Below are 797 nucleotides of genomic sequence, written 5' to 3' on the forward strand. Positions count from 1 at the left end.
TGTTCAGAGTGTGGAAAGCAGGATCATATTTGGCAACAGTGCCAAGAATCTCAAAAGAAATGCATAAATTGTGATGGGAACCACAGTACCCTTGCAATGAAATGCCCAAAAAGAAAAGAAATATTGAAGAACAAAAGAAAAGCTGAGAGAGAGAAGACGTCAACAACATACGCAAGTATTACAAACACCAACAATCAGATCACTGTCCCACTACACGCACAATATACCATACCAGAAATAACCAAAGAAGAGATGCTAAAAATACAAACTTGCATCCTACATGCACACTACAAAAATATTGAAAAGCCAGGAACATACCAAGAAGTTCTAAATACAACTTTAAAATTAAATGGCCTTCCAGGAATAAAGATCCCTGAATCCCCAGATTCAAGCAAAATCATAGAAAAAACCTCCACTGTAGCCAGAGATCACCAACCAAACACAAGTAACAAAATTCATGAGACAACAATTAATGAGACCCTAGAAGAGCTTGAACAAGAATTGCTCCCAAACTTTGAAGCCAAAAAAATTGGCCTAGAGCTACATGTGAGCGAAGACAGAGGCTGGCCAAAAGGCAACTTTACAACAACAGATCTACTAGAAGGAATTGATTCGGGGAAATACAAATTTACATTTACATCAAAGGAATCAAGTGATAAAGAAGTATTAGACATGATAAGAAGCGGAAGAATAATATTGAAAGGATGTTGGAGGACAGTTGATAAAGGACAATTTAGAAAGATAAGACCAGGGCTAGTTATAGAAAGATCACCTGTAGAGGTACGAGACCCACGCAT

This window comes from Scylla paramamosain, chromosome 17, assembly GCF_035594125.1.
Source record: "Scylla paramamosain isolate STU-SP2022 chromosome 17, ASM3559412v1, whole genome shotgun sequence".
Classification (NCBI taxonomy): domain Eukaryota; kingdom Metazoa; phylum Arthropoda; class Malacostraca; order Decapoda; family Portunidae; genus Scylla; species Scylla paramamosain.